The sequence below is a fragment of the Somniosus microcephalus genome, chromosome 3 (genome assembly GCF_052327205.1).
Source record: "Somniosus microcephalus isolate GS21.2 chromosome 3, FLI_Smic_1.0, whole genome shotgun sequence".
NCBI classification, from domain to species: Eukaryota; Metazoa; Chordata; class Chondrichthyes; order Squaliformes; family Somniosidae; genus Somniosus; species Somniosus microcephalus.
Genome location: NC_140989.1, coordinates 227,316,044 through 227,336,162, shown reverse-complemented (window position 1 = coordinate 227,336,162; position 20,119 = coordinate 227,316,044). Strand labels below are relative to the sequence as shown.

Sequence of the window (20,119 nt, the reverse complement as noted above, 5' to 3'; positions counted from 1 at the left end):
AATTTTATATTGAGTTTGAAAGTGATTTAGTTAAATCCGAAACTAGGGTCTTAAATCTAAACAAAGTAAACTACGTAGCTATGAGGGGCGAGTTGGCTAAGGTAGATTGGGAAACTACATTAAATGGTATGACGGTAGACAAGCAATGGCTAGCATTTAAAGAATTAATACATAATCTATAACAAATATACATCCCTTTAAGGCACAAAAACCCCACAGGAAAAGTGGTCCAATAAGAGAAGTTAAAGATAGTATTAGATCAAAGGAAGAGGTTTATAATGTTGCCAAAAAGAGTAGTAAACCTGAGGATTGGGAGGATTGTAGAATTCAGCAAAGGAGGACCAAGAAATTGATGAAGAAAGGGAAAATAGAATACGAGAGTAAATTAGCGAGAGACATAAAAACAGACTGTAAAAACTTCTATAGGAATGTAAAAAGGAACAGATTAGCAAAAAAATGTGGGTCCCTTACAGGCTGAGACAGGAGAAATTATAACGGGAAATAAGGAAATGGCAGAGAAATTAAACAAATACTTTGTGTCTATCTTCACGGAAATAGTGGAAAACCAAGGGTCTAGCGAGAATGAGGAACTGAAAGAAATTAGTATTAGTAAAAAAAAGTACTGGAGAAATTAATGGGACTGAAAGCTGATAAATCCCCTGGACCTGATGGTCTACATCCTAGGGTTTTGAAAGAGGTGGCTATAGAGATAGTGGATGCATTGGTTGTCATTTTCCAAAATTTCATAGATTCTGGAATGGTTCCCGTGGATTGGAAGGTAGTAAATTAACCCCACTATTTAAGAAAGGAGGGAGAGAGAAAACGGGAAACTACAGACCAGTTCGCCTGACATCAGTAGTAGGGAAAATGCTAGAATCTATTATTAAGGACGTGGTAACAGGGCACTTAGAAAATAATAATAGGATTGGGCAGAGTCAACACGGATTTATGAAAGGGAAATTGTGTTTGACAAATCTGTTAGTGTTTTTTGAGGTTGTAACTAGCAGAATAGATAAGGGGGAACGAGTGGATGTGGTGTATTTGGATTTTCAGAAGGCATTCGATAAGGTGCCACACAAGAGGTTATTAAACAAAATTAGGGTTCATGGGATTGGGGGTAATATACTAGCAGGGATTGAGGATTGGTTATTGGACAGAAAATAGAGAGTAGGAATAAATGGGTCCTTTTCGGTCGGCAGGCTGTAACTAGTGGGGTACCACAAGGATCAGTGCTTGGGCCTCAGCTATTCACAATCTACATCAATGATTTGGATGAGGGGACCAAATGTAATAAATCCAAGTTTGCTGATGATACAAAACTGGGTGGGAATGTAAGCTGTGAGGAGGATGCAAGGAGGCTTCAAGGCCATATGAATGGGCAAGAACATGGCAAATGGAACATAATGTGGAGAAATGTGAAGTTATTCACTTTGGTAGGAAAAATAGAAAAGCAGAGTATTTTTTAAATGGTGAGAGATTGGGAAATGTTGGTGTTCAGAGGGACCTGGGTGTCCTTGTACACAAATCACTGAAAGTTAACATGCAGGTACAGCAAGCAATTAGGAAAGCAAATGGTATGTTGGCCTTTATTACAAGAGGATTTGAGTACAAGAGTAAAGACATCTTACTGCAATTATATAGGGCCCTGGTGAGACCACACCTGGAGTATTGTGTACAGTTTTGGTCTCCTTACCTAAGGAAGGATATACTTGCCATAGAGGGAGTGCAACGAAGGTTCACCAACTAGTTCCTGGGATGGGGGGATTGTCCTATGAGGAGAGATTGAGCAGACTAGGCCGATATTCTCCGGAGTTTAGAAGAATGAGAGGTGATCTCATTGAAACTGTAGTGTATGTACCTTTAAGAGCCCCTGTGTACTGTAATACCGGTAGTGACCACTCGGGTATATAAGCCTGTATAGCGTCTTGTATCTTTTAGTTCACCTCCAGACTTTGTTCAGTAAACACCTGTTAAACCAACTCCTGCATTCCGTGTCTCCATTAACACACGGATACAACAATGGCGACGAATTGGAAACGGACTTACCTGCAATTCGGCAGCACCTCAAGGAGATCGATTCCTCAGACGAACGTCGAAGAAAAAAAAAAAAAAAAACTGTGGTTTCACCAGCTAGCCGGGCTGGTGGCAGGTACTGCACTAATCCTTCCTGGGCGGCGGCTGGGGCTCGATCGGGTGGCTCTGCAGCGGGGCCGAGCAGCGAGACGGAAGGCGGAGGCAAACAGAGACGGAGGGTGGAGCACTCGGGAGACGGCCGGCGCTGCAAAGCAGGTCGGCGTTCGGACCAAGCAGAGGGAGAGAAAAGTCCCAGAGAGTTCGGCGGGAACAAGTCTCCAACTATTAAAAATATCTGTGTAAATAAAAACCGCGGAGAACAGCGTTGTTAGCAGCGGCAGCGGCGGGAAAGCGCGGGAGGCGCCATTTTTTCTCGGCAGGGAAGAAAGGAAAGCGCGGGAGGCGCCATTTTTGATTTTCAGGATGCCTAAGACTGGCAATATTACTGCTTTCGATAGTGATATAGAGGATTGGACCACATATGTGGAAAGAGTGGAGGTATATTGCACAGCGAATGAAGTAGAGGATGATAAAAAGGCATCGGTATTTCTAAATCTGATGGGCGCAAGGACATACGGGCTGTTACGAAACGTAATCACTCCAGCCAAACCGATGGACAAGAATTTTAAGGAGATTGTTGATACCCTACAGGAGCACTTAAACCCAACACCGCTGCTGATAGCGGAACGATTCAAATTCTTCAGGAGGAATCAGCACAAGAATGAAAGTAACGCTGATTACCTCACCGAATTAAGAAAGCTGTCAAAGCACTGCCAATTCGGGGCAGGACTGGCAGATTCTCTACGAGACAAATTCGTCTGCGGTCTCCTAAGTGAAGGAACACAGAAAAGGCTACTTTCTGAGAAAGATTTGACACTGGACAAGGCTTTCAGTGTGGCTGTATCATACGAAGCAGCAGCAAGAGGATCTGCAGAGATACAGCAAAAGACACAGGACTTCGGCACCCATGAAATGACACGGGGTTTCGAGAGATGTTATCGCTGCGGCAGATCCACCCATGACCAGAGGGACTGCTGGTTCAAGGACAAAGCATGCAGGCAATGCGGAAAGATGGGACACATTGCACGTGTATGCCGATCTGGAAACAAAAAATCCACTGACAGAAAAAAAATCAATAAGGAAAAGTACAGAAAGGTACAAATGATGACGGACAGTAGCTTCGAAGACCAGAAGAGCGATAGCGACTCCGGAAACAAGAGACTAAGCTGTCGTAAATTACATAATGTAATTGCCAAAGAAGATTACCAGACCATTTGGGTTACCCTCACAATAGCGGGGTCCCCAGTTAAAATGGAGCTAGATACAGGATCAGCTCTGACCGTCATAAGTCGACGGGATTACGAGCGGCTATTTCCGCATATACCTTTGAAAGACACATCCATTATCTTGAAGACATATACGGGGCCGAAAGTATACCCCAGAGGGAAAATAAAGGTGCCTGTTGTATACAACGGCAAGGAAATACAGAAGTTGTATTTATACGTTCTGCAAGATGCTGGTCCACCGTTGTTGGGACGTGAATGGATCAGGAAGATACGTTTAGACTGGCACTCCATTCAGGCACTGACGGTGACCAGTAAGAAAAAAAATGATGATGACGTCATACCTGAACGATTAAAAGACATCTTGGCTAAAGAGTGCTTTGTGCATTGAGTGCTGTTGGAGTTTTGCTAAGTGGGAGAAAAATCATTTAAGTGTATTTTGTGAATTTTAGTGTGTTAAGAAGTCAATTATTTGAAGTAAGTTAAATTTTTTAAGGGTTTTTTAAACTCTTGGGCAGTTTAAACAGGAAGTAGAATCCGGGTATAAAAGGGGAGGGGCTAGTGCGGTGCACGGAGTGCTTTGTGCATTGAGTGCTGTTGGAGTTTTGCTAAGTGGGAGAAAAATCATTTAAGTGTATTTTGTGAATTTTAGTGTGTTAAGAAGTCAATTATTTGAAGTAAGTTTAATTTTTTAAGGGTTTTTTAAACTCTTGGGCAGTTTAAACAGGAAGTAGAATCCGGGTATAAAAGGGGAGGGGCTAGTGCGGTGCACGGAGTGCTTTGTGCATTGAGTGCTGTTGGAGTTTTGCTAAGTGGGAGAAAAATCATTTAAGTGTATTTTGTGAATTTTAGTGTGTTAAGAAGTCAATTATTTGAAGTAAGTTTAATTTTTTAAGGGTTTTTTAAACTCTTGGGCAGTTTAAACAGGAAGTAGAATCCGGGTATAAAAGGGGAGGGGCTAGTGCGGTGCACGGAGTGCTTTGTGCATTGAGTGCTGTTGGAGTTTTGCTAAGTGGGAGAGTTTGGTTAAGTGGGAGGTGAGGGTGTGTTTTTTGCTCTGTTTTGTTCCCCACTCCCAGGCTTAGACATCACTGCGGAGGCAGAGCAGCGAGACGAGTCAACCAAACGGGCTCCACAGACAGTATTCAAGGAGGAGGTTGGTGATCAGCTGGTTGGTTGGTTTTCTTCCTTCTCTTCTCTTTCATACCTTTAAGTTGGTAAGTCCTATTGAATAGTGGTGTGATATTATCATATATATCCGGCCAGGGTCTTCATAACTAATAATAATAAATTTAATTAATTATATAGAATGGAGCAGGTGATGTGTTACTGTTGCGAGATGTGGGAGCCGGTGAACCCCATTGAGGCTAACGGTGATTACATCTGCGACAAGTGTTTGCTGCTAGAGGAACTCAAGTTCCATGTTATGGAGCTTGAGACCGAGCTTCGGACACTGCGACACATCAGGGAGGGGGAGAAGTTCCTGGACTCTATGTTTCAGGAGATGGTCACACCTATGAAGTTAATTACTGCAGATGTAGTCCGTGGTCAGGGACAGGACGGTGTGACTATGAGTGAGGAAGGTACAGGGATCCAGGATGTAGTGTTGAAGGAGACGCAGCCCTTGTTCTTGTCCAGCAGGATCGAGGTTCTTACTCCCTGTGAGGGCGGGAGCGGGGACTGCAGGGAGGATGAGCAACCTGGCCACAGCACCGTGGTACAGGGGGCCATTAAAGTGGAGGGAGTAAAAAGAAATGTTGTAGTGGTAGGGGATAGTATCATTAGGGGGATAGATAGGGTTCTCTGCAGTCAAGAGCGGGAGTCCCGAAGGCTGTGTTGCCTGCCTGGTGCCAGGGTTAAGGACATCTCTTCTGGGCTGGAAAGAAACTTGCAGTGGGAGGGGGAGGATCCAGTTGTCGTGGTCCATGTTGGTACAAACGACGTAGATAGGACAAGGAAGACGGTTCTGTTAAAGGAGTATGAGCAGCTAGGGGTCAAATTAAAAAACAGAACCTCAAGGGTAATAATCTCTGGGTTATTACCTGAGCCACGAGCGAATTTGGCTAGGATAAATAAAATTAAAGAGTTAAATGCGTGGCTCAAAGACTGGTGTGGGAGAAATGGGTTTTGCTTCTTGGGACACTGGCACCAGTACTGGGACAGGAGGGAGCTGTTCTGTTGGGACGGACTCCACTTGGCCAGTGCTGGGACTAGAGTCCTGGCGAATCATATAACTAGGGCTGTAGAGAGGGCTTTAAACTAATTAGTGGGGGGGAGGTTTCTAGAGAGCAAATCATAGAAATGACAACAGAGAAGGTCATAGACTTAGGTAGCAGTGGGGGAATTAAAAAACAGAATGTGTCAGGAAGGGACAGAAGGTATGGAGTAAAAAGTAAAGTACTAAAAAGGGAAAAAAGAGGAACTAAGTGTTACAAAACATATTTGAAAGTTCTTTATCTGAATGCACGTAGCATTCGTAACAAAATGAATGAGTTAACGGCACAAATAATGACATATGGGTATGATCTTGTGGCCATTACAGAAACATGGCTGCAGGGTGACCATGACTGGGAATTAAACATACCAGGTTATTTAACAATCAGGAAGGACAGGCAGGAAGGGAGAGGAGGTGGGGTGGCTATGTTAATAAAGGAAGGAATCACTATAATACAGAGAAATGATATTGGGTCAAAGGAGCACGATAGTGAAACAGTTTGGGTGGAGGTAAGGAATAATAAGGGGAAAAAAACACTAGTGGGTGTAGTCTATAGGCCTCCGAACAGTTGCAACTCTGTTGGACGGAGTATTAATCAGGAAATAGTTGAGGCTTGTAATAAGGGAACAGCTATAATTATGGGGGATTTTAATTATCATATTAACTGGACAAATCAAATTGGGCAGAGCAGCCTTGAGGAAGAGTTCATTGAGTGTATTAGGGATGGGTTTCTTGAGCAGTATGTAACTGAACCGACCAGGGGGCAAGCAACCTTAGATTTGGTCCTGTGTAATGAGACAGGATTAATTAAAAATGTCCTAGTAAAGGATCCCCTTGGAATGAGTGACCATAACATGGTTGAGTTCCATATTCAATTAGAGGGTGAGAAGGTTGGATCTCAAACAAGCGTGCTGAGCTTGAATAAAGGAGACTATGAAGGTATGAGAGCGGAATTAATGAGAGTGGACTGGGAAAATAGATTAAAGGGTAAGACGGTACATGACCAGTGGTGTACATTTAAGGAGTTATTTTACAACTTCCAAAAAAAATATATTCCACTGAGGAAAAAAGGGTGTAAAAGAAAAGATAGCCATCCGTGGCTAAGTAAAGTAATTAAGGATAGTATCCGACTAAAAACAAGGGCATATAAGGTAGCCAAATCTAGTGGGAGGATGGAAGATTGGGAAGTCTTTAAAAGACAGCAAAAAATAACAAAAAGATTGATTAAGAAAGGGAAGATAGATTATGAAAGTAAATTAGCAAAAAATATAAAAACAGACAGTAAAAGTTTCTATAGTTATATAAAAAGAAAAAGGGTGGCTAAAGTAAATGTTGGTCCCTTAGAGGATGAGACCGGGAAATTAATGGTGGGAAACATGGAGATGGCAAAAACACTGAACAATTATTTTGTATCATCTTTACAGTAGAGGACACTAAGAATATCCCAACACTGGACAAACAGGGGGCTCTAGGGGGGGAGGAACTAAATACAATTAAAATCACTAAGGAAGTGGTACTTGGTAAAATAATGGGACTCAAGGCGGATAAATCCCCTGGACCTGATGGCTTGCATCCCAGGGTCTTGAGGGAAGTAGCGGTAGGGATTGTGGATGCATTGGTAATAATTTTCCAAAACTCCCTGGACTCAGCAAAGGTCCCGGCAGATTGGAAAACTGCTAATGTAACACCATTATTTAAAAAGGGTAGTAGGCAGAAGGCTGGAAACTATAGACCTGTTAGCCTAACATCTGTGGTTGGTAAAATGTTAGAGTCCATTATTAAGGAGACAGTAACGGGACATTTGGATAAACACAATTTAATAGGGCAAACTCAGCATGGTTTCATGAAGGGGAAGTCATGTTTAACAAATTTGCTTGAGTTTTTTGAGGAAGTAACATACAGGGTGGATAAAGGGGAACCAGTGGACGTAGTGTATTTAGACTTCCAAAAGGCATTTGACAAGGTGCCACACAAAAGATTATTGCTCAAGATAAAAAATCACGGGATTGGGGGTAATATTCTGGCATGGGTGGAGGATTGGCTCTCTAACAGAAAGCAGAGAGTTGGGATAAATGGTTCGTTCTCAGATTGGCAACCAGTAACTAGTGGTGTTCCGCAGGGGTCAGTGCTGGGTCCCCAACTCTTTACAATCTATATTAACGATTTGGAGGAGGGGACCGAGTGTAACATATCAAAGTTTGCAGATGATACAAAGATGGGACGGAAAGTAGTGAGTGAGGAGGACATAAAAAACCTGCAAAGGGACATAGACAGGCTAAGTAAGTGGGCAGAGATTTGGCAGATGGAATACAATACTGGAAAGTGTGAAGTTATGCACTTTGGCAGGAAAAATCATAGAGCAAGTTATTATCTTAATGGCAAGAAACTGGAAAGTACTGTAGTACAAAGGGATCTGGGGGTCCTGGTGCACGAAACTCAAAAAGTTAGTATGCAGGTGCAGCAAGTGATCAAGAAGGCCAATGGAATGTTGGCTTTTATTGCTAGGGGGTTGGAATATAAAAACAGGGAGGTATTGCTGCAGTTGTACAAGGTATTGGTGAGGCCGCACCTGGAATACTGCATACAGTTTTGGTGTCCATACTTAAGAAAAGACATACTTGCTCTCGAGTCAGTACAAAGAAGGTTCACTCGGTTAATCCCGGGGATGAGGGGGTGGTCATTTGAGGAGAGGTTGAGTAGATTGGGACTCTACTCTTTGGAGTTCAGAAGAATGAGAGGCGATCTTATTGAAACATATAAGATTGTGAAGGGGCTTGATCGGGTGGATGCGGTGAGGATGTTCCCAATGATGGGTGAAACTAGAACTAGGGGGCATAATCTTAAAATAAGGGGCTGCTCATTCAAAACTGAGATGAGGAGAAACTTCTTCACTCAGAGGGTGGTAGGTTTGTGGAATTTGCTGCCCCAGAAAGCTGTGGAAGCTACATCATTAAATAAATTTAAAACAGAAATAGATAGTTTCCTAGAAGTAAAGGGAATAAAGGGTTACGGGGAGCGGGCAGGAAATTGGACATGAGTCTGGGTTCGGAATGGTCATGGCCCTGAGGGTAGTGGAGCGGGCCCAGGGGCCGTGTAGCCTTGTTCTGCTCCTACTGTGTTCTAATTCTGTTAGATTTCAGGAGATGGTTTTATTCCTGTTCCTGGCTGGGGTGGAGATCGCCTTTACAGAAGGTAAGTACTGTAGAAAATATAGGGACAGAGTGATCTCCTGGAAGAATTTCGATCGCCTAGATGGGTCGGAGAGGAATTTCCCAGATTTTTTTCTCCCAAATTGGCCATTGGGTCTTTATCTGGTTTTTCGCCTCTCCCGGGAGATCACATGGGTTCGGGTGGATGCAGTGTGATAGAAGATTTGAGGTTAGGATCAGATCAGCCATGATCTTATTGAATGGTGGAGCAGGCTCGAGGGGCCGATTGGCCTACTCCTGCTCCTTATGTTCTTATGTTCTTATGTTCTAAGTGTTTCAACAGGAACTAGGAACCTTGAAAGGCGTCACCGCCTCAATAAAAGTGGAAGATGCGGCAATTCCCAAGTTTTTTAAGGCAAGGCCGGTGCCATACGCAATTCGTCCAGCAGTCGATGCAGAGCTGGAGAATTTGGAAAAAGCAGGCGTGTTATCCAAGGTAGATTGGAGCGAGTGGGCAACACCCATCGTCCCGGTCATGAAGAAAATGTTGAATAATGATAAATCTGAAGAACAGAGAAAAATTCGCATCTGTGGGGACTTCAAGGTGACTGTAAAACTGGTCCTTCACACGATACAGTATCCTCTTCCAAGGATAGAAGATATTTTCGCCTCACTATCCGGAGGGAAACGTTTCACCAAAATTGACTTGGCACAGGCATATCTACAGATGGAGGTTGAGGAGGCCTCTAAAAAGTATCTCACGATAAACACACACAATGGCCTGGACCAGTACAATCGACTGGTTTTTGGAGTAGCATCAGCTCCAGCTATCTGGCAAAGAGCTATGGAGCAAGTCCTGCAAGGGATTCCGGGGACTCAATGCTACCTAGACGACATCCTTGTAACAGGAGAAAACGACAATGAGCACCTTGCCAATTTGGAGCAGGTGCTCACTAGGCTGAGAGAACGGGGCCTACGAGCAAATCGCCCCAAGTGCGAATTTTTCCAGAAACAAATATCATATTGTGGCCATATAATTAACGAAGAAGGGTTGCATAAATCACCTGAAAAAATTGAAGTGGTCATAAAAGCCCCAGCACCTGAAAATGTCTCACAATTAAGGTCGTTCCTGGGATTGATAAATTACTATCATAGATTTTTACCGAACTTGTCAACTGTTCTGCACCCTCTTAATGCACTGCTACAAACGGGAGTAATTTGGAAATGGAGCGAAGACTGTAAACGTGCCTTCCATAAATGCAAAGGCTTGATCACGTCCAAGGAAGTGTTGGCTCATTACAACCCATCACTGCCAATCAGACTGGCGTGTGATGCATCCCCTTACGGCGTAGGAGCGGTATTATCGCATAGATTCCCTGATGGCTCGGAGCGGCCGATAGCTTTATGCGTCACGCTCATTGAACTCAGCTGAGCGTAACTATGCCCAGATCGACAGGGAAGCACTCAGCCTGGTGTGGGGAGTGAAGAAATTCAACCATTACCTACACGGACAAAAATTTACCTTGTTGACTGACCATCAACCCCTCGTCTCCATATTCAACCCTAAAAAGGGCGTTCCCATTATGACAGCACAAAGGCTACAGAGGTGGTCCCTTTTCCTAGGGGCACACCAATATGACATAGAATACAAAGGATCAAAACAGCATGGGAATGCTGACGGTTTATCGCACCTACCGTTGCCAACGGTAGAAGAGGCACCTACAGTGGACCCAGTGGAGATGTTCCACTCAACCATAGTAGAATGTTTACCAGTAACAAATTCTACCATTGAAAAGGAAACGAGAAATGACCCAACTCTCTCACGAGTCTACGATTTAACAGTGAAGGGATGGCCAGCACATGGCGAACCACTGTTGCCAGCATTCTCGCAAAGAAGAGAACAGCTGTCAGTGTGCCGAGGAACCTTGATGTGTGGATCCCGAGTGGTGATTCCACCCAAACTCCAGGATAAAGTGCTAAAGGAGCTTCACGAGGGGCATCTGGGTGGAGTGAAAATGAAGAACCTAGCCAGAGCGTTTGTATGGTGGCCAGGTATCGATGGAGACATCGAAGAAATGACCAAGAGCTGCCTAGGATGCCAGAAGGTCCAAAATGCTCCACCACAAGCCCCTCTACATCCATGGGAGTGGCCCTCATCTCCATGGCAAAGGGTACATATCGACTTTGCTGGTCCATTTATGGACTCAATGTTCTTAATCGCGGTTGATGCACACTCCAAGTGGCCGGAGGTAATAAAGATGTCCTCTACCACCACGGAAAAAACCATCACAGTATTAAGGACCATATTTGCCAGGAATGGGCTGCCTGAACAGATCTGTTCTGATAATGGACTGCAATTTGTGTCCAAAGAATTCAGGAAGTTCTTAAAAAACAATGGGGTTAAGCACTACACATCCGCCCCATACCGTCCCGCCACCAATGGATTAGCTGAAAGGTTTGTCCAGACCTTCAAGAAAGCCATAAAGGACATGGGTAATGAAGACATAAATCTACAACATAAGGTAGATAACTTCTTGTTTGCATACAGGAATGCAACACACGTAGTTACAAACCAAACTCCCGCCATGATGTTTTTCAATAGAAGACTAAGATGCCGGCTGGATTTGATCAAGCCAAACATCAGAAGGGACGTAGAGAACTGGCAATTTCAAGGCATGAATGAAAGGCCAACTAGAACCTTCCAGGTAGGTCAACAAGTTTTGGCCCGGGACTACCATACCGAGAAATGGCAGCCTGGAACTATTTGCACACGACTAGGACCGCTGATGTATACCGTGGACATTGGTGAAAGCATAATAATGCGCCATGCTGACCAGATCATAGAGTCATCCGAAAAGGGACAACCTACACCACAACTCTGTACGCCTAATGATGAAGCAGAGATACCCATAGTATCTACCTCCGATCCGGTGATACTGGAACCAAATGAACCCGACACTGGTATTCAAGCCGAATCGACCTTGCCAAAAGAACCTACTACACCACCGAAAACTACTACACCACCGAGGCGTTATCCGGACCGAGTCAGGAAGCCTCCAGAGAGACTGACTTATAATTGATTAACTGCAGCAATGTATAGATTATTGTTCTTGTAACATGTAATTAATGATTACTTAAAATATTATGTACTAATTATCTAAAAGGGGAGGAATTGTAGTGTATGTACCTTTAAGAGCCCCTGTGTACTGTAATACCGGTAGTGACCACTCGGGTATATAAGCCTGTATAGCGTCTTGTATCTTTTAGTTCACCTCCAGACTTTGTTCAGTAAACACCTGTTAAACCAACTCCTGCATTCCGTGTCTCCATTAACACACGGATACAACAGAAACATTCAAAATTCTTACAGGACTTGACAGGATAGTTGCAGGGAGGCTGTGTCCCCTGGCTGGGGAGTCTAGAACCAGGTGTCACAGTCTCAGAATAAGGGGTCGGCCATTTAGGACTGAGATGAGGGGAAATTTCTTCACTCAGAGGGTGGTGAATCTTTGTAATTCTCTACCCCAGAGGGCTGTGGAGGCTCAGTCGTTGAGTATGTTCAAGACAGAGATCGATAGATTTTTTAATATTAAGGCAATCAAAGGATATGGGGATAGTGCAGGAAAGTGGAGATGAGGTAGAAGATCAGCCATGATCTTATTGAATGGTGGAGCTGGCTCGAAGGGTCAAATGGCCTACTCCTGCTTCTATTTCTTATGTTCTTAGAAACATAGAAGATAGGAGCAGGAGTAGCCCATTCGGCCCCTTGAGCCTGCTCCGCCATTCAATGAGATCATGGCTGATCATCCAAACTCAGTACCCTGTCCCTGCCTTCTCCCCATATCCCTTGATCCCTTTAGCCTTAAGAAATATATCTAACTCCTTCTTGAATATATTTAATGAATTGGCTTCAACTGCCTTCTGTGGTAGAGAATTCCACAGGTTCACCACTCTCTGGGTGAAGAAATTCCTCCTCATCTCTGTCCTAAATGGCTTACCCCTTATCTTTAGACTGTGACCCCTGGTTTTGGACTCCCCCGCCATCAGGAACATCCTTCCTGCATCTAGTCTGTCTAGTCCTGTTAGAATTTTATCAGTAACTAGTGGTGTTCCGCAGGGGTCAGTGCTGGGACCCCAACTCTTTACAATCTATATTAACGATTTGGAGGAGGGGACCAAGTGTAACATATCAAAGTTTGCAGATGATACTAAGATGGGAGGGAAAGTAGTGAGTGAGGAGGACATACAAAACCTGCAAGGGGACATAGACAGGCTAAGTAAGTGGGCAGAGATTTGGCAGATGGAATACAATACTGGAAAGTGTGCGGTTATGCACTTTGGCAGGAAAAATCGTAGAGCTAGTTATTATCTTAATGGCAAGAAACTGGAAAGTACTGAAGTGAGGCTGAGAGTGAGAATGTGTGAAAGAGTGTGTGTGTTAGTGTGAGACCCCAGGGTATAGTGTGAGAATCAGGGTATAGTGTGAGGGGCCACGGTATAGTGTGAGTGCCCAGGGTATAGTGTGAAATCCAGGATACAGTGTGAGACCCTAAGGTATAATGTGAGGGACAAGAGTTTGGTGTGAGGGACCAGGGTATAGTGTGAGACCCCAGGGTACAGAATGAGATCCTAGGGTATAGAGAGAGACCCCAGGTATAGTGTGAGACCTCAGCGTATATTTTTGACCCCAGGGCATAGTGTGAGGGACCCCGGTAATAGTGTGAGACCCCAGGGTGTAATGTGAGTCCCCATGGTATATTGTGAGTGACCAGGGTTTAGTGTGAGGGACCACAGGATATATTGTGAGACCCTAGGTTATTGTCTTGATGAAAGCCTTCCCCCAGGAGCTAATTGCAATTGGGCAACCTGGAAGTGCCTTAACAGACTTAGGACCGGTGTAGGTTGCTCAAAGGTGTCACGAAGCAAATGGGGATATTCAACCAGCTCGACAACTTGTGAATGTGGAACTGAGGCACAGACTATGCAACATCTCCTGCAATGCCCATCGTTAGAGGAACCCTGCACTGTTGCAGACCTTGCCGAATTCAACAACAAGGCGCAAAAATGTGTCCAGTTCTGGCTGGGCTATGTATAGACTGTCCGTGGACACGATAAGAAGAAGAAGGTTATTGTGTGAGTCCACAGGGTATAGTGTGAGAGACCAGTGTATAGTGTGAGAAAAAGAAAAAACACTTTCACGACCACCGGACATCTCAAAGCACTTTACAGCCAATGAAGTACTTTTTGAAGTGTAGTCACCGTTGTAATGTAGGAAATGTGACAGCCAGTTTGTGCACAGCAAGTTCCCACAAACAGCAATGTGATAATGACCAGATAATGGCCCAGAAATTTGGGTTTCCACGGGTGAGTACGCACGGGGTACTCACCCGTAGGCTGAATGGAAGTGCCGGTTTTCTGCATGCACTGCGCATGTGCAGGAAACCGGCACTTCCGATCCTCTGAACGAAGAGGTTCAGAGGTCGAACACGCGCGCAGGAGAGGCTGCGCGTGCGCATCAAACTTACATTTTTTTTGCAGGTTTTCCCGGGATTGTAAGCCTGCAGGATTTAGAAATGTAAAAAGCAGGCGTAAGGCCTGCTTTTTACAAGGTAAGTGGTGAATTAGTTAAAACTGAAACATTTTTTCCACAGGTTTATTATTTTTAAATACTTTAAAGCCAGGTAAGTTTATTTTTAGCCCCGTTGGAAATAAAATTATTTTTTCAAAAATTTAAATTGTTGTTTAAAAGTTATTTCATGTAATTTATAGTTTATTTAAAAAAAAAATTATTTGAAGATTTAGTGATGTTCTGGGGCCTGTAGTATTTATAAGTTTTGACAGGTCTTCCTGTCAAAACTTATGAATGGGCATTCCCTGCTCCGATTGGCTCCCCATGGCCCACGTGATCCCAGGGGACGCATCGAACTAACTGCGCCCCTGGGATACGCAAGCACTGCGCGCCGGCAGTTGGAGCAGGCCCAGGATCGGAATCCCACAGGGGCCCACTGCTCAACTGCCGGCGCGCAAGGTAAGTGCAGATCGGGGGCTTACACCCGCGGGAAGCCCCCGACCCGAATTTCTGGGCCAATGTGTTTTAGTGATGTTGATTGAGGGATAAATATTGGCTAGGACACCGGGGATAACTCCTCTGCTCTCCTTCGAAATAGTGCCATGGGATCTTTTACGTCCACCTGAGAGAGCAGATGTGGCCTTGGTTTAACGTTTCATCCGAAAGTACTGCACTGGAGTGTCAGCCTAGATTTTTGTGCTCAAGTCTCTGGAGTGGGACTTGAACCCACAACCTTTAGTTTCTGGAGTGGGACTTGAATCTGCAAGGATCTGTGTTGGGGCCTCAACTATCCACCGTATTTATTAACGACTTAGATGATGGGATAGAAAGCCACACATCCAAGTTTGCTGATGACACAAAGATGGGCGGCATTGTTAGCAGTGTAGATGGAAGCATAAAATTGCAAAGAGATATTAATAGATTAAGTGAATTGGCAAAACTGTGGCAAATGGAATTTAATGTAGGCAAATGTGATGTCATCCAATTTGGACCTAAAAAGGACAGAACAGAGTACTTTCTAAATGATGAAAAGCTAGAAACAGTGGCGGTCCAAATACATAGATCATTAAAATGTCAAGAACAGGTACACAGAATAATAAAAAAGGCTAATGGAATGATGGTCTTTATATCTAGAGGACTAGAGTACAGTGGGGGGGTGGGAGGACTAGAGTACAGTGGGGTGGCGGGAGGACTAGAGTACAGTGGGGGGGCGGGAGGACTAGAGTACAGTGGGGTGGCGGGAGGACTAGAGTACAGTGGGGGGGCGGGAGGACTAGAGTACAGTGGGGGGGCGGGAGGACTAGAGTACAGTGGGGGGGTGGGAGGACTAGAGTACAGTGGGGGGGTGGGAGGACTAGAGTACAGTGGGGTGGCGGGAGGACTAGAGTACAGTGGGGTGGCGGGAGGACTAGAGTACAGTGGGGTGGCGGGAGGACTAGAGTACAGTGGGGGGGGCGGGAGGACTAGAGTACAGTGGGGGGGCGGGAGGACTAGAGTACAGTGGGGGGGCGGGAGGACTAGAGTACAGTGGGGGGGTGGGAGGACTAGAGTACAGTGGGGGGGTGGGAGGACTAGAGTACAGTGGGGGGGCGGGAGGACTAGAGTACAGTGGGGGGGTGGGAGGACTAGAGTACAGTGGGGGGGCGGGAGGACTAGAGTACAGTGGGGGGGCGGGAGGACTAGAGTACAGTGGGGGGGTGGGAGGACTAGAGTACAGTGGGGGGGCGGGAGGACTAGAGTACAGTGGGGGGGTGGGAGGACTGGAGTACAGTGGGGGGGCGGGAGGACTAGAGTACAGTGGGGGGGCGGGAGGACTAGAGTACAGTGGGGGGGTGGGAGGATTGGAGTACAGTGGGGTGGCGGGAGGACTAGAGTACAGTGGGGGGGCGGGAGGACTAGAGTACAGTGGGGGGGCGGGAGGACTAGAGTACAGTGGGGGGGCGGGAGGACTAGAGTACAGTGGGGGGTCGGGGCAGAAGTTATGTTGCAGCTGAGGTCGACAACAAAGGTCATTTTCACCTGCATTGTTGGAAGCAGCTGTAGAGCTACGCCCTGTGGGTGGAACGTTTTTAATGTTGGGAAAGAATAGGCAGGAGTGTCTGCACTCTTGCAACTTTTCCAAGTTCCAAGAAGTCCAGCACATTGCCTGGGCACTTTTAAAATGTGGCTTCTAACGGGGCTGGAGTTGCAACTCAAACTGTTGCAGGATGGCCTGACTCCTGAGTTATAATGGCCCAGAAATTCCAGAACGGGGCTTGCAGCGCGTGCAAGCCCCGTATTTACACTTACCCCGCGCTACTGCCGATCAGCTCCAGGGACGCCTGGAATTGGTGTTTCCAGAAGAAGAATCCCGGGCAGCGTATGACGTCACGCCGCCCAGGAGTGCAGCCAGCGTGAAGCCTGTAGCGTGCAGTGCAAGTGAGACACGCCCCTTGAGGTCTCAGTTTCACTGGACACGCCCCCAATGTTTCTGTCAAGCTGCTAACCATTTTTACATGCAAAGCAGCAGTTTAAATAGGTTTTTGGAAGTTTTTTGAAGATTTTGGTAACTTTTATAAACTTTTTAAAATGTTTACATTATTTTGAGTAATCTGAAGTAGTTTTAAACAGAATTAAAGCAATTTGAAGACTTTTAAAAGCCCTAAAAGAATTTTTTTAATTCCATTTATTTATTTAGCAATGTTGTCGTCATACGTGTCTTCACACTGTTCCCTTTGGGGAACTGTATGAAGTGGTGGAAGGATTTATGGCCATGATTAACGCTCATTCCGTGACCGTAACCATCTTTGAACCAGCCATTAGGGCGGTTAGTCCTATGGCGGGAGGGTTTTACGGGCTCCCACAAGCTATACAAGGAGGGGGGCCACCCACACCCACGGACACAAATATCCCACTGGATGTCAACCCAGAATTTAGAGCCGGAGCTCCGACTCCACTTGCCGGGACTGTCTGGTGCGGGGTTCGAAACCCTACCCTGATTTGGCCCAGCGGCGGAGATCCTACCGCTATGACAAAGGCCCAATCCGATTAGCAACGTGAAATGGCAGCATAGGGCTCCAGTCACGGGGAGGGAAAAGGCGCAGGAAACGTATGGGTGTCACCTTTTGTGCGGAGTGGGCCTTTTGCGTAGCAGTAAGCATCCCCGCCGCTGGGCCAGAAGGAGTAGGGTTTTGAACCCCACTCCAGACAGTCCCGGCAAGTGGAGTCGGAGTTCCAACTTTAAATTCTGGGTGGACATCCAGCGGGATACTTGCGTCCGTGGGTGTTGGTGGCCCCCCCCCCCTCAGATGGGTTGTGGGAGCCCGTAAAACCCTCCCGCCATAGGACTAACCACCCTAATGGCTGGTTCAAAGATGGTTACGGTCACGGAATGAGCGTTAATCACGGCCATAAATCCTTCCACCACTTCATACAGTTCCCCAAAGGGAACAGTGTGAGGATACGTACGATGATGACCTCTTGCGCAATGCACCTCCTTGGACCCTCAGTCGCAGATGCGAGGGGGCAAGTCGTGCAATTGTTAAATTTTTCATTTTATTGACATGTAAAATGTTGGCCCAGTAATTCCCTTCCAAATGCGCGAGTACGGTCGGGGTACTTACGCATCTGGCTGGATGAAATGCCGGTTTTCAGCATGCACAGTGCATGTGGGGAAAACCGGCATTTCCTGTCCTCTGAACGAAGGGGTTCAGAGGCAGAACGCGTGCGACTGCACAGGCAGCGCGTGCGCAGTATAATTCGCCGCTTTCATTACTGCTTTCAGTGAGGTCAAGTCCTTACAACTTACACATGAAAAAAGCATGGGTACAGTTGCTCCAGAGGCTGCGGAGGAAGATATTTCTTATCGTGGAGCTTCTGAAAGTATGTATGTCTGTATATATTCCTTTGCGTGTTATGTATATATTCCTTTACTTATGTGTATGAATGTATTATTTAATTATGACTTTCAGAGAAAGCAACTTATTGGAAAATCATAATTAAAAACATACATTCATACACATTAGTAAAGGAATATAAAACATACATACATATACGTAAAGGAATATATGTGGACATACATACATAACTCATTCTCACATTCCATTCACACAGCCACAATTGCTCCTTCTACCTACCGTTCTGAAAACCCTTTAAAAAAAAAAAAATTTTAACTTTAAAACTTACTTAAAATTTCTTAAAATAACTTCCCTCCCTTTCCCAAACAAAAATATTGCATTTCAGAAGCTCCACGATAAAATGTTTCTTCCTCCGCAGCCAATGAACCACTTTACACTTGCTTTTTTTACGTGTAACTTCTGAGGACTTACCCTCACGGATTTCATGAATGAAATCTACGAAGTTCACTGCGCAAGCGCTGCCTGTGCAGTCGCATGCGCTCGAGGTCTGGAAATGCCGGCGTTCCCCGCATGCGCTGTTCATGCTGAACGCCGGCATTTCCAACGGCCAGATGCGTGAGTACCCCGAGCGCACTCACGCCTTTGGCCGCGAATTTCTGGCCCGTTATGTTTCTGTCAATACTCAGCCAAAACCCCTTTGCACTGATATGAAAGTAGCAGTGTAATGGAGCCCTCTACAACCCAAATGTTTCATTATCTGTCTGCTTATTTTGTTGTCAGTCGTGGCTTAGTAGGTAGAAGGTTGTGGGTTCAAGTGTGGAGTCTTGAGCACGAAATCTCGGCTGACACTCCCGTGCAGTACTGAGTCTTCTTCTTAGGCAGTCCCTCAGAACCGAGGATGACTTGCTTCCACATTAAAAATGAGTTCCCAGGTGACTGATGAGTCCAATGCGGGACCTACAGTCTTTGTCGCAGGTGGGGCAGACGGTGGTTGACGGGGCGGGTGGGTGGGGTGCTTGGGTTGACGTGCGCTCCTTGCACTGCCTGCGCTTGGCTTCCGCTTGCTGCCGGCAAAGAGACTCGAGGTGTTCGGCGCCTTCCCGGATGCTTCTCCTCCACTTTGTGCGGTTGTAAGGTTCTTAAAATTCCAACGTTCCCTGAAGTTATTAATTAAAAGGGACCCTGGATGGACTTGATTTTAAAACCAGGGTACCCAAAATGGCTGTGGTAAACCTCGTGACCAGGCCAAATGGGATTTTAAAACAAAGGTTCTGCAAGTAGGTCAAGGAGTTCAAGTTTTAAACTAATCAAAGACTTTGTAAGGACTGATAAAATGAACAAAAGACTGTACATTCCAGTCATTAAGTTGGAATGGGCTCCATCAAGCCATTAGGCTTTCTGCATTTTAAATCGGGAACCGCTCACCAGAGACATTAAGCCTGAATGGGAGCAATTCACAACTTGTCTTTAACAACGGCCAGGGTTTCGAGGCTACTTTAGACATAATGGCCCAGTAATTCGGGTCCAAATGCGTGAGTACGGTCTGGGTACTCACGCATCTGGCCGGATGAAATGCCGGCGTTCAGGAAACACCGTGCATGCGGGGAACGCCGGCATTTCCAGTCCTCTGAACGAAGGGGTTCAGAGGCACAGCGCGTGCAACTGCACAGGCAGCGCATGCGCAGTGAACTTCGTCGATTTCATTCATGGATTCAGTCAGGGTAAGTCCTTACAAGTTACACTTGAAAAAAGCATGTGTAAAGTTGCTCCAAGGCTGCGGAGGAAGATATATTTTATCGTGGAGCTTCTGCAAGGCAATATTTTTGTTTGGGAAAGGGAGGAAAGTTATTTTAAGAAATGCTGAGGTTAGTTTTAAAGTTAAAATTTTTTTTTTTAAACGGGTTTTCAGTACGGTAGGTAGAAGGAGCAATTGTGGCTGTGTGAATTGATTGTGAGAATGAGTGTTCTAAAATGAGTAATGTAACATTTCCAAC

General features: G+C 45.5%; 1 long non-coding RNA gene across 1 annotated transcript in view; it reads right to left on the bottom strand.

Moving 5' to 3' along the window:
- LOC147121750 (uncharacterized) overlaps window positions 1-16,642 on the bottom strand; it is a 29,339-nt gene extending 12,697 nt beyond the window's left edge. Inside the window, exon 1 of the long non-coding RNA XR_015075408.1 lies at window positions 16,579-16,642. This is a non-coding gene — a long non-coding RNA (uncharacterized LOC147121750). The remainder of the gene's footprint in view (window positions 1-16,578) is intronic.
- Between the last annotated feature and the right edge of the window lie 3,477 nt (window positions 16,643-20,119).